General features: G+C 41.8%; 1 protein-coding gene across 2 annotated transcripts in view; it reads left to right on the top strand.

Annotated features, from left to right (window-relative positions):
* The window catches only part of ZNF704 (zinc finger protein 704), a 116,840-nt gene extending 111,912 nt beyond the window's left edge, over positions 1-4,928 (top strand). For both annotated transcript variants that reach the window (XR_012585762.1, XR_012585761.1), the window contains exon 10: positions 2,777-4,928. The gene's annotated coding sequence lies outside the window, so the exon portion shown is untranslated. The remainder of the gene's footprint in view (positions 1-2,776) is intronic.
* Positions 4,929-17,432: the final 12,504 nt, after the last annotated feature.

The raw sequence follows: 17,432 nt of genomic DNA, 5'->3' as shown, positions 1-17,432 counted from the left end.
TCAAGGAAAAGAATTGAGATAAATACTAAGAAATATGTGCTTGCACTTGAAACTTAAAAGAAAGACTACTGAATTACTAATTTGCTAAGCACTAGCTCCTGAGTTTGTTAATGCACTAAACCAGCTTTGGACGGAGTAACTTTTTCTAAAAATTGAGAAGGAACGCTTTTTCCTCAAGTTATTCAAGTAATTCAGGTAATGAATACTTTGTTTCTGGATTTTAGAATGAGCAAATCTCATCCTCTTGCACTTTTAATATTCATTGTTTGTATGGAGAAAAATATTTTCTGATTTTCGTTTCCCAGTGAATTATCAGTTCACTAACTACAGGCAATGTTTCTTCACTTAGATTGCAAAATATGCTTTGATAAATTTACCCTCCTCCTTGTGAATTGTGATTATCTGATTATTATATTTTTTCTAGTTTCGAGCCTGCTTTTGTGCAATTTTCATAGATATGATTGAATAAACATTGCAAGGAAGAATCTAAGTAATCTAACAAACAACTGCATTAACGCTTTTTTTCCCGTAAGTAAAAATTAATGAAGAAACATGAAGGTGAAGTATCATGAACAAAGTAAATTCATCGCTGAATTAAATATTTATAGAACATCTTGATTAGTAAAAAGGAGTGATCTTTGTTAAAGTTCCATTTAGTAGCAAACTACTGTGTTTTATTAAGTATCACAAGTGAGAAAGCAATTTTTCTTCAGAAAAAGCACAAATGGAAAACTAGATTAAAATAAATCATTTAAACCAAGGTTTTTCTCCTTGTCTTTAAGCCCATCCTGCCTAGTACATTGCTGTTGTTCATTCAGGGATGCTCATGACAATAGACATTCCTCATGGGAAGCAGCTAGGTTCCAAAGTGTTAACTGAAATAAAAGCAAAAGTGAGAAAACTCGTAGAATTTTCAAAATACTAGCTCAGCTATTGCCAAAAAAGCAAAAAAGCACTACTCGCTACTGAACTATAATTTCAGCATTTTAGAAGAATCACATTTTAATCTAACTCTCACACCATAGTTAAAACCAGATTTCTGTTGGTTTGCTTGTTTATCTTACAGGGCTTATACTTGTAAATAAACCTCAGAGCAGGGTGTACCAATACTCAGAGGACCACGGTTGAATTGGAATCTCTCAAAATCCCAAAATCTATGACATGTTATTTCAAAAACAACAGTCTTTGAATGAAAAACTACTTAAAATTATCTCCAAAAAGCAAGAAGAAAAAGAAGCTAATTATTTGGGAAATGCCATTCAGCTACCATTAACTCACAAGCTGTGTGTTTAACTGCTCTCCTGGAGCTTTGTCAGGTTGTGTTTTTGTTGAAAGCAGGTGGTGATTAAACTACATAGCAAAGAACTTTCCTTTGATCTTTGTAAATGAATGTATACGTACAAACTATGCATTTTCGTACAGCTGCATACTGTATCTTGAATCAGTTCAACCTTTTCCCCTAGGTTAGCAACCCCCAGACTTCAGCAGCTGAAGCTTCTCCCATCTCCTTTAGCATGTATTTGCCTCCTGTCTTGTTTCTGTTCTCCAAAAACCCAAGATGCAAGATGGAGGAGTGCTGAGATGCAAGGTGCCAGGAGCAGAGTGTCCGGTGGCCTGTGGCCAAGGCAGGGACCTGGCACGCTCTGGGGGACCAGTTTGGACTCCCGGGCGCAGCGTGGCCAAGCAGAGAGATGTCGTACCGTGCTCGCTCAGCCATGGCTGCTGCTGCTCCAGCCCCGGCACCTCTTGCACATTTGCTCAGCGTCTTGCACGCTTGGACAGCGGAGGGGGACCAGCAGCTGCTCTGTCACATGGGGTCAGTAGGAGTTTGCAGCAACACTAGATGCCAAGAGGAGGCCACTACGAATTTGGTTTGCAGACATAATCCTCCCCCTTGTGGGAGTTTTCAGCCACCCTACCAGCCCCATTTCGTTCTTACCACCACTTCTCCACGGCACTCTGCAGCACACCGCTGAGGGAGCAGGGATGGCTTCTTGGGGTTTGTGGTCTCACAGTTGAGACCTGTTGCCCCAGATGATACATTGCTCAAAACTCTCGGTCCTCCATCCTAATCATTGACTGGACTTCAGGGCTGGGGTGTGTAAGAGGCAAAGGATCAGACCTTGTTTTTTGTGTGCCATCTGTTGGAAGGGAGTAGGAAAGATGAAAAATGAATGACTTGACTTGTTCTTGTTGCTGGTGTAATTAAATAAAGGAAAAAGGTATTGCATGCAACATTCTTACTTCAGTTTTGGGTTGTTGCTGTAGTATACATCAGCCCAGTCTGGGCAATGAATGAAATGTATTTCTTACAGTTTATTCTACAGCAAGAAAGACACACAAAAAAAAAAGCATTAAGAATATCCTTGCTTTAGAGTAAAGCAAGCCTGGACTCAACAACAAAAAAAGATCTTGTTTATATGCAAACTATTTAAATATTTGTTACCAGTATGAAGGCAGTAGTATTCTTATCTATCCAGAGGTGTGCACTCATTTAGATTATATTTAATTGAAAAATATTTTTACAGTCTGTATTTGTATTTGATGGGCTAAGGCCTTTGGTTTTATATTCTTTACAAGAATTAGTGTGGAAATTATGTTTTCCCATTTATTGAGCTACCTGCCCATGCTAGTTATCCATTTGCATAAAGAATATTTCCACTACTTCTGAGTTTTTTGGGTTGTTTGTTGTTTGTTTTTTTTTAAACACTGTCCTTTTAAAAAAGATGCAATGCTTTTTGTATGTTGCTCAATAGAAGAACATATTCCTTACCAGGGTCTCTTCAACGTGATCCACGGAACCCGATGACTTGAAAAAAAGGTTGAGGGCAGGTCTTCAGTGGTTATCGGCTGCCATATCTCCCACAGCGGTGACCATGTGTATCAGCAGAGGACCTGTCCCCAGGAGGGTTACGCAGAGGTAGCCGTAGGGATGCTCGGTGCGGAAGGGGAGGCTCTCTGGAGCTGGCAGATCTCCATTACTTGGATGTGGCCTGTTACAGCAACAGAAAGACACTACCACATTTCTCTGCAATCTGCAACTGTCCCGGGGGCCTGGTGTAGCTCCAGCTGCAGTCCCGCAAATCAAAGCTCTGACTGCAACTGTCAGTCCTTTGCTGTCACTTACTATCACAAAGTTAACTTTTTAAAATGAGAAAGAGCTTCCAACTCTGGCACTAATGGAAATACTGAATACTTTTAATATATATATATTTGGAAAGTATTTGAAAAAAGTGTTTTGTCTTTTTTTATACAACTTTTAGCCAAATAGAAGTATTCTGATTATTACTTCTGTGGATACCTGTCCACTTGTAAATAAACTCATATATTCAGGTACATGAACCTGAAGAAAAAAATAATAAAGACTGTTCACTGGCTATGCGCTTTGCTAGCTGTTGATTCCTTTGTACGTAAGAGGTAACTGTTCAAATGTGGGGTGGGGGTTTTTTTTATTTAATTGTTGTTCCTCTAAAGAAAGAAGAAGAAAAAAACTTTTGACTTTGTTTTCTCTTTTCTGAGTTAATACAAAGATTTTCTAACTTTTTACTGCAGAAATGGATAAATACCCGGTGCTATGTGAATTTGAGTTAAACTGGCCATAGCAGACACACCAGTTAGAATGCACTTTTCCTGTGGCACACAATGTATTTTCTCAGAAGGGACTTTCAAAGGACCATCATCTGTTTACATTTCTTCTTGTTGCCCCAAATAGTTTTGAATATTGAAATAACTTCCAAAAAATAGAGAAAGTCATGATCCATTACTGATGCGAAGAATCCTTACATTTAGGTATCTATGACAGGTTTGTACAAATACCATTTTAGAGATAGTTGAAATATTGGGCTTTCATACTTTGTAATGCTTTGATGTTACAATAAATATGCTGTTGCTATCTAGTCTAACCTCATTGTAGACCTGTAACTTCCTGTTTATGGTTATGTCATGAATTGCACTGGCCATTCAGCCAAATACTGACTGTTCAGCTGAAATATTCCGACTGTTACAATGTCCACAAAACATTAATTAAATGCACTTGTATCTGACTACCGTGGAGTATGTCAAATTATTCATGTAATAAAACCCTTGTGTATAACTTTTGCTGCTTGTTTATGTGAACTTTAGTTCTTTTACAGCTGTGAATGTCAGTCCATCAACCAAGGACCGACATGAGTCAAGGACAGCCTTTGCATTGACTTCATTACAAACAGGACCGAATTCCTTCCGTTTGATCAGAAGGCAGGTATTTAGACACCATAACGTGAGCTAAGACACCCAGGACAGGAATGCAGCCCTTGAATTTTATGTTTGGGCCCTGTGAATTTTAAGTGCAGCCTTTAGCTAGTGACTGTATGGTTTCCCACTTCCAGGCTCATGCTATAAAACTGGTCTTCCTGATGCATTAAGCTCGCAACACTTTTCCTATCCTGCTCTTGCCTGGCAGTGGAGGAGTAGCCTCCCTGTTCACAACTAGGAACACTCCTGATGATAGCAAAGCTTCGTTTGGATATGCCTTTCTCATGGTAAAGCTAATGAAGCTTTACCATGCAAGTTGGAGAGATATTCGTGAAACAGGGAGTAGCTTGTTGAAGAAAAAAAAAAAAAAAAAAGGGAAAATTATAAACTAGTACCATTTCTGTCCAAGTTCTCAGATCCCCTTCTAGCTTTGTTAGGTCATATTTAGATTTTCCTTTGGCTAATGCATTCCTACCCATTGCTGCAAAGCCACCTCCAGTATAAATAGCAAGGCTATTAAATTTAATGAGCAGTTCAATCACTCTTCTTTGGTTCGCATTTTCCTCCCTTCAAGCAACACCTCACCACACACATGCATACTCGGTCATCCATCTCTAGTAAAGAAGATCTCTCAACTCATCTGTTCTCTAAGCCAGAGGCAAAACAGCTCAGGCAAGGAGACCCTGCCCTGCTGCCCAACAAACATGTATCATCACTAACAGTCAGGCTTCTCCAAAGGGTCCCTTCCTGAACATGCATTTAATCCCGCAGATACCAGGCACTGCTGGAGTGAAGGATGCTCTTTGTAGCTTCTGTTGGAGGAGTCTGTTGACTTCGTAGCCCCACTCCTGCTGGGCAGGTACCCAAAGCTGTCTGACTTGTATCATTAGAGTAGTTAATCCTACGACTGATTCCTCTAGATATAAAAAGGAAGGGATTTGACATCATTGGCAAGGAAGTGTTTTAGTGGTATTTCAGATAAAATTCCACTAATTAAATGCCACTTTAAGAGATAATAATCTCTGCTGTAATTGATGTTTCTGAAGACAAGCACACAGACCGTTACAGTTCTCTTTATGCAAACAATGTTTTCTACTTCTGTACATTAAAGAAAAGGGACTGCATTTTAGCCCAATATTCCATACCTACATTCCCTTATCTCCCCTCCCATATAGGCTTTGTCTCTTTTTGAGACAGTTCCGAACATGACCTTAGGTGCATTTGGTTTAGAAATATTTCATATCCTAATGTACCTCATTTAGAAAATTTTGAGACATAATGATTACTTCTCTGTCTGCAACAATAACTTCCTCTAACCTCATTTCTTTTAGCTAAAATAATTCACTAAATTCAAATTTGAGCTTCAAATACTCTTGGCTGCAAGAAAACAGTTTTTGTTGAAATAGCCTGTACATTTTGAAAGGGGCCTACAAGAAAGCTGGAGAGGGACTTTTTACAAGGGCATGTGGTGATAGGACAAGGGGTAATGGCTTCAAACTGGAAGAGGGAAGACTTAGATGAGATATCAGGAAGCAATATTTCACTATGAGGGCGGTGAGGCACTGGAACAGGTTGCCCAGGGAGGTTGTTGATGCCCCATCCCTGGAAGTGTTCAAGGCCAGGCTGGATGGGGCTTTGAGCAGCCTGGTCCAGTGGGAGGGGTCCCTGCCCATGGCAGGGGGGTGGGAACTAGATTTAAGGTCCCTTCTAACCCAAACCATTCTATGATTCTATGATTTTGTACTTCAAATGTTGCTATAGTCTTTTTTTTTAATGTCAGTACCTTTGAGACCTGATTTCCAAATGTGGGGTTACAAAATCATTATGTTGTAATCTTCTGTGAGGTCCTAGTGTAAACCCGCTGCACCAAAAGCAACTTTTTAGCAATGAAATACCACTTAGAGAACACTAACATTATTTTGGTGCCCCTTAATTGAACACATTATTTTCTAGTTTATTTTCTTAAACTGCCATTTTTTTTCTCTCTCTCCCACCCACTCTTTTTTTATGATGCCAAGAAAAATATTTAGTTTATAAAAATTGCCATACTGGTTTGAAGACTAAGTTACATTTCTCTTTTTGGCTAACAAAATAAAAAGCAAACATTATGCTAAGATTTATGTTCTAAGTTTAGCTTTGGAGAGCAGAGAGAGAGAGAGAGAAAGAATCTGCACCTTCCTGAATTATATTTTCCTGCTTTATTCGCAGATGATACCACCACAAACAGATGCAGGTTTTCTTTCTTTTACATTTTTTGGGAAAGGAGAAGAGTTTTCAAACACATTTATTTCAGTGCAAGGCAAATGAGAAGCAAATTTCTTGTTACTCTTTTTCTCAGCTTTACCTTGGAGTTACTGCAGTACAGCATCTTGCTGTGAAACAAGACTACATTGATTTTTTGTCAGGTTGTAAAAACAACAAAAAGTCTTATGGACAGGGAGGAACCAATACCAAGGACTGGTTAAACGACCAAGCTTGTTTTTAACCAGCCTTATGGCATAGCTACAAGTGTCTCAATCTGACTCTGAGGATCACTGGTCCACCAAACTTTAACTTCATTTTTTTTTCAGTAATACGTGAACATTCCCTTTTGGCTGGAAGCACTTACTCTTCCTTCACAGACTTTTTAACTGTTAGCTTTGCAGGCTTTTTAGCTTTCCTTCATAATACTATAAGCAGCATTTTTAAAATATGTATTATAATATATAGAATATATGTAGAATAATATACATGCATGTGTGCAAAGGGGGGGGGAACTGTGCGTGTGTATATATATAGTTCAGAGACCCCTTTCACAAAATTAGTTTTCAAAATAAGAACATGCATAAAAAGGGAAAATAACCAGAAAACAATTATTTTTAGGAGAGATGAGATTAAACGTATGTGCAAGCTAAACCTGTATTACATAAAACTGTCACTGAAAGGAACTCAGCGCTCACCAGTTTTATTGAAACAGGTGGGAACTGTGCATTCTCGACAGCTGAAAATTTGTTAAGACCATCCACTGGAAGTGCAGCCTTATCCAGTGCTGACCTCTTGTGGTACGCAATGAATCTGCAGTGGCCAAAAATAGTCGGAAAAAGTCACCACCACGGCGATGCTGGAGAAATACCAGGAGGCTGGTCCTCCAGACCCAGACCGGGAACTCGAAGAACACATCCCAGAGGGCACAGACACACCCCCTTTAAATTGTCATTTTTAACTCTTGAGCACACAAAATCCTACATCTTACACAACACTGAAACATGGCAAATCTATCAGATTAAAAACAGTTCTCAATTTTGAGAAGGATTTATCTAAATTCTTCACAAAGCTTTAGGAACAGCTTTAGCTGGGAAGCACTAGAGTAACAGAAATCTCACCATTGATCCTTGCAGATCAGAGCTGTGTTTGTATCATTTTATCACAAATACCAAAATATTTAATTACGTACAAAGCATGGAGCATCCCCCTCTCGTTACTTGTGGTTGAGAGCATTTGATTAATTAATCTGCAGAAGCCAAGTCTCCTGTCTCACTTCTGATCTCTTTCTTGTTGCCCTGTTTCCCACCAGCATGGTATAACACAACAACTGTCACAGTGAGGCATATATGCTCTACATCTCCATTATTCACTCCTCTAAGCGCTTGTCCATACTGCTCAAATCAATTCACCCATTCTATTTAGCCTCCAGAGGATCAGAAAATGAGTCAGTAAGTGGAAAACCAAATACTTCCAATAGCGTCCCTCAGCGGTAAGCCCATTTAAGATCAGAGGAAGCAGGTACTACTAGCTCTGCCAGGAGTGACCTGTCAAAGCCTGAGGGCTGTGACAAGGCGGATGGGACTAATCACATTCTCATCCCACTCAGAAGTCCAGCTGCATTAGAAACCCCTTCATGTTGTTACAACTATATCTACCCCACCTGACCTGCTTCCTACTCCCCAGGATACACCTCACCGACTCGCCAGCCGATGCAGGGCATCCCCTACCCTCAAAGCAGCAAGGCTCTCACTAACACTGGCCGTACAAGCACTCAGTAAAAAGGGTGCTCTAGGTCCTACCTCAGAAGAGGGAACAAATTCATTCCTGCAGCCATGCTCTTTTAGCACTGTCAGAAAAAGCACTATGTACAAAGTCGGCCTTCCCAGTGCACCCTCAGAAATGGCAGCGCACTGAGGATGCCTTCATCTTCCCACACAGCTGGAGCTGCTACTCAAACACAAACACGAGAGTCCTTCTAGCTAAAGCTCCTGTGCTTTAAAGTCTCACCCTCAGAGCTAGCAGAGAGCAAGCCACCCCCAGAAATCACTGCCAGACATGCTTTTTACCCATTTTTAGGCCATCAACACACTTTCTAGCCATCCTAGAGCAGAAACTGGCTCTTTATTTTTGCTCCTCTTTATTTTTCCCCTCTTTTCTGTTCCTTGCAGGTTCCTTGCTCTGGTGTATATTAGTATCACTGTCGTCATTTCCCATCATGCCTGAGGTATGATGTTTGTAAAGTGGTGACTCACGTAACCAAGTTTAGCCTGAGCTTTTAGCTAGGACTGACCAGGCTTTCTGAAGTGCCGTAGTGCGGAGGCTTCAGTTAGGAGACTCAAATGATGTCCTTGTTAGAAAGGGCTGCTTCCTTCCTTCTGGTCACGGACCTCTTGACCTGTGAAACCAAACAGGATACAGAATAAGGGAAGGCAGGAGGAAGGAAAATGGTTTTTACTTCCACAGCTTTGGTAAAAATCTGGAATTTCCAAAAATATCTGGAAAATCCCACTCCCAGGCTGCTTCTTTCTTGGGTTCCCTTTTCTTTAAGTGCTTACATTTTCTCCCATAATGGTGGTCAGGAGTTTTGGCATTTCAAGCTGAACTCATGCCTTGTGGCTCGCTATGCAGGGTGATTTTCAGACCTCATCCCTCTGCCAGCTCTGTTGCTTCCCAAAGTCAGCAGCAAAATGAGAAGTACAGTCTCTCACTGAAGATGTTTCATATTTAGAATTGGCACTCGATAAAGATGTATCCTGCGCTGCACTGCTACAAGACATGTGGAGGGAGGCAGACCTGGTGTAGTGTCAGGGCAGGGGAACTAAAAAGCTATCAGAGGAAAGCAAGATGAAAGTGGAAGGGAAATGAAGTAAGTGGGTGATAAAATAATTCTGTTATATAGAGAGAAAGCCAGAAGGATCAAAGGATCTCTTTTATTTGCATTTTATCCTCACTTCTGTTCCTTGCAGTTTCCTTCCTCTGCTGTATATTATTATCACCTCTATTATAAAACTTTCTGGTTGCTTGCAATTATCCCCCCTTTAATCTCATGCTAGGCTCTTCCCCTTTGATCCATTGCAGTACACGCCTCCTTGCCATATGACTGATTGTGTGATTGCTGCATGTATATGTAAAAACATAATTTTTTTTCAATCTAATTTCCCCATTCTGTCTCCAGTTTAAGTCTATAAAGTCTAGGCAAAGTTGTGTGTCCTTCACAAAATCGTTTCTGCTTATCTCAGGGTGGATTCAGCCCCCAATAAAAATATTTCAAACGGAAAGCTCCCTCTAACATGTTTGTTTTCTTCTTGCAAGTAAGTTACAGTTATAATTTCAAACAATAAAAGAACACGAGCTACAGAGAGGGACACCTAATTATGCCCTTCATTGCAATGCTGAGTTCAATGAGACGAGACAAACCTGTCACTGGCAGATCCTTGATTCTTTCTCTTCAACTTAGTAAAAAAAACAAACACTCACCTCCTCCTGCTGCTCCCTCCTTCCTACCAGCCTCTCCTGGGACCAGAGCTTGCCCAGTCCCCTGTCTTTGCAAACCGGGCTTGACACCAGGGCTGAGATATACTGAAGAATGCTGGGACCTAAGGGCTAGGAGAAGAGCCCTGAGATGACAGGGAACAGGGCAGAGGCAGTCGGGAAGTCGATAGGGAAGATGCTCCTTCTCCAAAGGACAAGCCACTGGTGGGGAACAGGAGGCAAAGCAGATCTGCCCAGCCCAGCCTGGCCCCATCCCTCTGCGGAGGGCAGCTCCCCACTCCTGGGCAGCCACTGTCTTATGGGCCTAACAACAGGCAAGACCAGGAGAAGCCCTATTCTCTGTTTTCTCACTGGTTTTAGGTCTTTTATCATTTTTTTTAAAATTTTTTTTTCAGCTGTGCTCTAGTCTTCTGAGTGTATGAAACATGCTGACCCTGGCTGGCAAGGAAGTCTCATCTTCATTCTTCTTCAAAGGGAACACTGAAGGAACAGTGTATGGATGGTCTGAAGTAGTCAACTGCATTCCTTACTGCTATAAAAAGTGTCAAAAAATACCAAAGCCCACATAATATTTAAGCAGTTTGTAGCACGAATATCGTTAACTAAACCCTTTAATTTGAAAAGGAACATGATTGAAATTTGCTTCCTTACCTCGTTCACCCAGGCTGAATGAATTCCTGTCAAACAGCTACAACAAGCACCCTGATATCTCAGGAAAAAAAAAGAACCACAGAAAGGAGCTAAGAGAACACCGAAACTGTAACTCTCATCCTGGCCTACACAAATCTTCCACAAAGCAACACATCTTCCAGAAAAAGCAAGCTTTTATTCTCCTTGGCTATAAAGAGCACCTGCTCCTCATGTCCTCCAGAGTATGAGTTCCCCTTCCAGATCCATTCCCCCTTACTCCTTGCCTTCCACATCCACAGTTACAAACTTCTATCCACCACCAACACCATCCCATTTTCACTATCACCTTTCTTGTGAAGATAAGAGCTATTTGAGATTTAAAAAGAGCAACAAGTGACTTCATTTTGTTTTCCTTCACGTGAGTTTTGTACTAATAACCACTAAACAAAGGATCTGCAGAGATGGGAATGACAAAATATATTTAGATTTTTTTGCTTTAAGCTCTTGCACATGCAGCATTGTCCCTCTGGAATTAAATGGGACTACGGCTGTTTCTTATGTCGCTCTGCATTCAAATAAATCCACTAGTAATTGCACAAGATGCAGCATCTCATTTTCTAGTATTCTTTGATCACAACATGACCTTGAACATCTTCCCACTGCCACCTTCACAGACTACACTGCAGAAACACAAAGGATTTGCACATATTATTGAGTTAAAAGAGAGACCTCGAGATCTTGCTATGTCACACCCTTCACACACCCTACTCTCCTCAGCACACTGGCACGTCTCTGAAGATGCAGCACAGCTTTCGTTTTCTCTTTTTAAAATCTCAAACAACGGCGAGTTTATTGATACCCCCTGTGCTCTACCCTGGTGATTAATTACATTCCCCTCTCAGAAATATACTTTACTTGATATCTTTTCAGAGGTTCTAACATCAAGAGCAAGAAACTGGACCTTGCTATGCAGAACTGAAAAGCCCTGCGCTAAAACACCTATTGCAGCTGTGAGTATCAACACCCACTCACCATGTTGCCTTTTTCAACCTTCTCTTCAGTAAGGTGCATTAGTCAGGCTCCTGAAATAAGCACCTTCAGGGCCTATTTTCCGTTCTCGTGGTCCTCCTTTGAACTCAAGCCAGCCTGTGCCTTCCCAAAACATTAACAACTGTGGTAATAAATATATCTGATAAGACTTCACAGAACATTAACATCAGCAAGCCAACAAATGGCTAAAAGTGTTGGAAAGCATTAGATGCGGGGGATACGTAACAGACCGTGGAGTCCCTTTAAAACCTCCAAAGGGCAGCTGCCCTCCTGGGGAGTGGTGGATGGGCACAGCTGACTCACAGGACTGGATGCCCAGCTCAGAGACTTCAAAGGCTTCCAGCCTGGGAGGGGACTAGGTTGTTTGTCTTGGTGATTCAAGTCACCATCCCTGGAGGTATTTAAAAGATGCAGGTGTGGTGCTTAGCGCCATGGTTTAGTGGTGGACTTGGCAGTGCTGGGTTAACAGCTGGACTCAATGGTCTTAAAGGTCTTTTCCAACTAAACGATTCTATGATTCTTATGATCTACTTGAAGTAATAAAGAAAGTAGTGGTCTCTGTTGGTTTATTTTTGCTGGGTAGTGGTGTTCTGATTGCCTAGGCTTTAGGAGAGAAATAACGTTATGTATGCATCGCTACTGAATTAATAGTGATAGCAGTGATCTTAGGCTGGTTAAGAGGTATGACGCATGGTCTCTGATGTGGTGATGTGTCTGACATTCATGAAGGGGAGATACAGGAGGGGTAACTTCCGATGTTGCTCCCATGAGACGTGGGCCCTGGGGTTCTCCGTTCAGTCTCTCCTGCGTTAGCAGTACAAAGCAGAAGGGCTCTCACAGGCCATTCTGTCAGTTCAGATTTCCTGGGGTGTCAGAACTGCACAGGCAGCCTCCTGCTGCCAGGAGCCCAGCGTTGCAGTGTGCAGGGAAATCCCTCAGTGACCTGCTCTCCTAGGGTAAGCTGGACTCCATTTCCCCGAGTGTGGTGTCCCCCGTCATAAGCGGATAGAAGCGGACCACTAGATACAGAGGTCTGTCTCAGGTTTTGATGTTTTCTCTTCTGATCTTAAGGTGTGATCTTCAGTCTGTGTGGTGCATGTTTCATCAGGAATCAGGTTTCAGTAGCATATGTAAGGGATTTTCTTTTTTCACAGCCTGGAGGCTCAAGGTTGTGCTGGGTCTGTTCAGATGCTGTTTTCTCTCAGATTCCCACAGCCTGTATTCCATCTAGAAGGACTTCAGAACATTGCAGATACACAAAGGCTATCCACCATCTCAGTGAACTTTATCTTAACCACCCAGCAAACTACACAGCAAGCTCTGGTGGGAAGTGAATTGTACAGTATGCCTAGTTAAATCTGCAACGGGGATATAGACACACAGGCTGTAATTATCCAAGTGGAAGCTGGCCAGAGCACAGGGCCGTGACTTCTCCCTGTTACTCCAGATTACTTCTGGGGGAAGGGGAGAGTGCGCTGGCAACCGCAATCCCACAATGCAGAAAGGAGATTCTGCAGTGTGTATTGTTCACCTGCTGACTTCAAACACTGTGTCAAAGCACAGATACGAGGGCTAAGGTGGAGAAGGATGCACACTTCCTGTTTCAGAGGAAACACTTGGTTACCATAGCTCTTCATCCAGACAGACAGGAAGAATTATTGAATTCTCATTGTAGGGGTCATAACTGCAGGTGTCACTGGGAAATTCAGAGCAGCTGTCTTAAGGCATAGACAAAGACAGTGAAATTAGAAAAGCGGTACCTCCGACTGAAGTACAGTCAGCAGTGAGGTTATCTGAACGGGAACTGATATTCCTAATGACTTGTGACAGAGGATGAAAATACAGTTTTTATATTGTGAAAGCTGCAGCACTGAGGACTTCGGCTTCAATTTCACAGTAACACTTCCCCACCATTCGGTCTACTTCAAACTAAATTGGCTTCCTGGAATTTCTGAATGGCATCCTTCAACCTCAGCCCTTCTTCTGAGGCGTCAGTTGTATTCTGAGCTGATGCAGACCTTGCGGCTGTGCTGATTTCCTTCTTTCACAACAGAACTGTTCTTCTGCTTGTGCTGCAGATAACAAGAACTTGGTTACTGGAGGGGAAGATCAACATCACAGAATCAAGCTGGAAGTGACATTTCTGTCTAGGAAAACTATGCTAGAGATTAATCCAGTTATAGTAGTCCTGTTCAGTAAACATTCAAACACTTTATTTTCTGACCAAACTTTGAAGAGTTGAGCCTGGGTGCCCCTAGTCTGTATTAAGAGCTGTAAATAAGTGGATAATTGTCAAAATACGTTAAATTTTACAGTTGCTTTAAAACTCGCACCAAAACACTTTTTATTGGAGAATGTAACTATGAAGAAGGTAATAATTTTATTTCCTAGAAAAATTATGTACTTGATCAGTGAATCAATCATCTTAATTCAAGCATGGCTTGCTGAAACACACTGGAAACAAACTGAACCAGTTTGTTAGTAACCTGTTTTTGCCTAAGCTCCACGAGACATTTCTGTGAGATGTAATCTGAGATACTTAATCCTTTTTCCTCTGCGGGATGGTTCTTCTTGTAATTTTTTTTTTCCCTTAATACACTCTATTCTTTGGCTGGAATGGAACATTGCACTAGGAGAACTGTGACTGTGTTGAACGGGGTAGATCCCGAGGTCTATAAAGCAGAAGCACTAGAATTACCTGTGAGCATGCAGCCCCATGTGAAACAATGCCAAAATTAACTGGTTTGAATTGCAAAATGCCAAAATGAAACTTTTTCACATGACAACATTTCTCAATATTTCACTGGAGTGTTAGTTGTGGTCTTATTTCTCAGTTTTTATCCTGAACTTGAGACAAAAACATAGTGTTGAAATATCAGAACTTAAATGTGCTGATTTCTTACTTATTCAGCAAAACACCTGCAATTTTCATTGAGGTCAGCTCAAATCGAAGTTTCTAAAAAGAATGATAACTACAACAGCAACAAAGCTCTACCCCTGATGCTGGATTGTGCAGCCAAGCAGTAGGGTGGAAGACATCATGTCTCCTGTAACATGCCCCGCTAGGAAGCAACCTTCCCTGTTACAGACCTAGGATTGCGCGTATGCTTTCTTTGAGCACTGACGGAGCACGTAAAGGGATGACATACTGCAGTGTATTCGTGCTGGCCTCGTCTTACAGCGCGTTCAGAGGTGCAGTCCCCACTTACGCAACACGCTGTGCAGACTGAGAGCTTGTTGCCTGGGAGTTGGAATATGCGTGGGGTTGAAGGGTGCTCTCTACTGAGAAAACAGGCTGCTGTGGCCAGCCCAAAGGGCCCCCTCAAACCAGCACTGCTCAGACTGCAACAAGTGCAGATCACAACGCTTCCTTCGTAAGAAACCTTCCCGGTGTGGAAAGGCTGTGTCTTGAACCAGACAGGAAATGTGGCTTGCTTAAACCAGCTTGGCTTCAGCACCGTGAAGGCCAGCACGCATGTAAACCATTTCTGAGGATATTATAATCACTCCCTGGCAGGTTATAGCAGGCAGAGAATTCTGCCTTGTCAACTGAGCAAATGACTATTTCTGAGGACAGGCCACCAGATGTTTTGTGTCACCTAGTTTCTGATTTTAAAACAGACTTTTTAAAATCTGGCAAAGATGTCTGGTGGCAACTTCTTTGATCTGTCCCTGTTAAAACACAATTCAATTTGATTAATTAAATCTACATGGAAGGCAAAGTATGCTGTGAGAGGGCAAGTGACGGTCCAGATTAATGGAACTTGGGTTAGATGTTTTTTGAGGTAATCACAATTATTACTCTGAAAACACTTCTATTCCATTATTTGTGCCATCCATATAACTCACATCTTTGTGCAATTCTCTGGTTGCCTGAGGGAGGTAAAACAGGAGGCACCCTTTTGTTGATCCCACTTTTAGAAAGGCTGGTGCTTGTTGGCCTGCTGTGAAGATAAACTTCTGAGCCCTTCTAGTGCTCTTCATTATACCTCAATAGCTGGATCTTACTTTTGGCACAAGCTGAAGTAGGAAATTGAAGAATGGGCTTGTAGGGACAGCAGCCACAGGAAAAGAACAGACAGAAGATAAGACGGTCTGTGCTCATCATAGAGCTGTGCTTAGATGCAGTGGAGATGTTTTATCTTAAGCTGGCAATGATTTCTGCTTCTTTGATCTACCAATGTACAGTTGAGGGAACTGTAACAAGAGAGGCTTCAAAATTGGAGGAATTTTAACACAGTATTTTCTAAAGTACCTTAAAGTTATCTAAGAGACGTGATCAGACAGTCCCTGGCATGGAAGGCAAAAGGATTAGAAAGTAGCGGACAGCTAATAAGCATCTGGTGTGGAGAAAAAGGGAGGAAGAAGAGGAACTTCCCAATGGATTAAAAAAAAAAAAAAAAAAAGGAGGGGAAACCAGTGAAATGTTTGGCTTGGCTGGCAACATAAATGAGTGGAGTGGAGGCAAAGAGTTTTTAAAGGTCTTCCCAATAAACTCCATAAAGCACTGCCACAAAACACAGCACCATAAAACAGGCACACAAGCGCTTTGCTGAAGGTGTCTTAAAATGTTCTTCTGTCCTTTCCTTTCTTCAACCTTTCTGTACTTGTTGTTAACCCCAGCCAGCAACTAAGCATCACACAGCCGCTCACTCACTTGCCCCCCTGGTGGGATGGGTGAGAGAATCGGAAGGGTAAAAGTGAGAAAATTCGTGGGTTGAGATAAAGACAGTTTAATAGGTAGACCAAAAGCCACACATGCAAGCAAAGCAAAACAAGGAATTCATTCACTGCTTCCCATCAGCAGGCAGGTGTTCAGCCATCCCCAGGAAAGCAGGGCTCCATCATGCTTAATGGTTATTTGGGAAGACAAATGCTGTAACTACAAATGCATCTCCTTTCTTCTTCTTTCCCCAGCTTTAGATGCTGAGCATGATGTCATATATGGTGTAGGATGTCCCTCTGGTCAGCTGGGGTCAGCTGTCCCAGCTGTGTCACCTCCCAACCTCTTGTGCACCCCCAGCCTACTCACTGGTGGGGTGGTAAGAGAAGCAGAAAAGGCCTTGACTCTGTGTAAACACTGTTCAGCAATAACGAAAACATCCCTGTATTATCGACACTGTTTCCAGCATAATCCAAAACACAGCACCACAGTAGCTACTGTGAAGAAAATCAACTCTACCCCAGCCAAAACCAGCACAGTCTTCCTTTAGCCATTCTCTATAGCTGTCAGCTACGCTGCTGTGCCCTGTAGTTCAGCCCTCTACCATGTTCGTGTCTTCTCCTCTTGCCCCACTCCTTACAACTTGTAAGAGTCCACAGAAACAGTCTGACAAGTTCAGCCCATCAGCCTTTTAAAAGTGGGATGGAAGAGGTTACTAGTGTTTAAAATGGGGGTTATTCCAAGGGGCTGGTGGCTTGGGCATTTAACGTAAAGGAGTGCTGTATTTTTGTAAAGGACAGAAGGTATCAACTCAGGCCTGAAAGCCAAGAAGTAAGCAAATAAAAAAGATAAACGAAGGACAAGTTCTATCACTTTGTTTCTTTCAATTCAGCGCCTAAAAGACTAATTTCACCACACCAAATACAAGCTGTGGCAAGTACCCCAGGAACTGAGAAAAAGGAGAAACAGGGATGTTTTGTTTTAGAAGTGGTTTTCATGTTAAATTCCAAAGATGAAGTGCATTTTTAGCTACTTATTAGCGTTAAAAATACACTATACAAAAATCCACTTGAATTTTCCGTAAGATTTCATTTAAGTTCACATACAGATTTTTCGACTA

The sequence above is a fragment of the Larus michahellis genome, chromosome 2, assembly GCF_964199755.1.
Source record: "Larus michahellis chromosome 2, bLarMic1.1, whole genome shotgun sequence".
NCBI lineage: Eukaryota > Metazoa > Chordata > Aves > Charadriiformes > Laridae > Larus > Larus michahellis.
Note: the sequence above shows the minus strand (reverse complement) of the source record. Positions and strands in the feature narration are given on the sequence as shown.